The following is a 1,571-nucleotide window of genomic DNA, read 5'->3' on the forward strand; positions in this document are numbered from 1 at the left end:
TCATTATCACAAAAGAAATTATTTATTATAAAAGACATAGTTCGAAAGTTATCCAACAACCATTATTGTTAAAAACAAAAAAAGTAAAAGCTTTAGAAATGTATTCTTTCTTTTCATATGTTTTGCTGAATACAAGACATTTGAAAAATAGTAGGTTGGGATATTCCATGATTTTCAAATATGCCTAGATTCACTCATTCTTATCCGTGTGTCTATGGAACACTTTCATGGGTTCACACATTTACCTTGTGCTTCCACAGGATAAAAGCATTATGCCAACACTCTTCTATCCTGCCTCTTCCTCAATCTTTGCAAGAAAACAGATACCATTCCTGCAGCTCCCAAGTTTCATACATTGTATTTTTTAAATAATGTACAATTGATTCAGTGTCTTTGAACTTCCTCTAAACATTCAAAGCACTTAGGATCATTAAGATGCTTTCAGAATGCAAGAATGTATCCCTCAAGTACTCTTTGCTACTCGCTGTGGATTGAAAGTTGCTTCTGTCTCACCCACCCTGGGTGTCAGCTCCTGGTCTATTACTATAAATTACTAATGTTAGAAATGGTGAATAATGAAAAAGAACTATAAAAAACATACACAACAGGAGTTTCCAGGACATGTGTTTGTGGGATGTGCTAAGTGTTAATGTAGGAAAATAGTATTTAAAGGTTCTGAAGATATCCATCTTCTGAATCAGTAATCATACTGCTGTGCAAGAATGTAGGATGAAATTTTTTAAAGTGAGGACCACTGCCCTGATTGCATTAACTGAAGCTGCTTATTTTTTGACAAGTCTCAGTTTTGACAACATATGGAACATGGCGGGTATGACAGCGAGGGTCCAGGGTAGCTGGTGAAAGGTAGAAACAGCACTTGACCATATTGAACTGAGTCCATTGCCTGGGGCTCCTCATTTGAGGAATCCCCAATCTTCTGTAGTAAGTGGCAGAGGAACAGGGACTCAGGGAAGTAGAACAAGTCAGAAGGCCTAATGTAGGTAGGGACGATGAGTTTTAAAATGTTAAGTACAGTTTCAAGCAGGAAATCAAGTATATGTTCATCTACCACATATACATGATTATTCTATAGTACTACTATACTAACTTCTACTTACATACCTTAGATTTGTTAAATCTTTCAAAATTGTCCTCCTTAAGGTTCATCTTAACATCGTTTACCTTTGTAAAATGAATATTAGAGGGAAATTGTCTCAGAACTACTCTATAAGTAAGTCAATGGCTTTCAAACTTTTTTGACCTTAAATTCATCATTAAAAAAAATATATTTTATGTCATGACACAGTACAAACATAGAAATATATAAACAAAAGTATACACACACAAACTTGAAACAGTAATAAGTTATAACTATAAGAATAAGAAATGAAAGAAGAGTACAACCAAAAACTGAGGTATTAAGCAGTTGACAATTACATTTACCTAGAATATTTAGCAACATAGTACAATGCTAACAATGAAAAATAAAATAAAAGTATAGAAGATATAAGAAAACAATTGCGTATATATAGTACGACCCCAATTTTTAATTCAAAACTATCTTCATAACT

The sequence above is a fragment of the Rousettus aegyptiacus genome, unplaced genomic scaffold (assembly GCF_014176215.1).
Source record: "Rousettus aegyptiacus isolate mRouAeg1 unplaced genomic scaffold, mRouAeg1.p scaffold_m13_p_15, whole genome shotgun sequence".
In the NCBI taxonomy this organism is placed as follows: domain Eukaryota; kingdom Metazoa; phylum Chordata; class Mammalia; order Chiroptera; family Pteropodidae; genus Rousettus; species Rousettus aegyptiacus.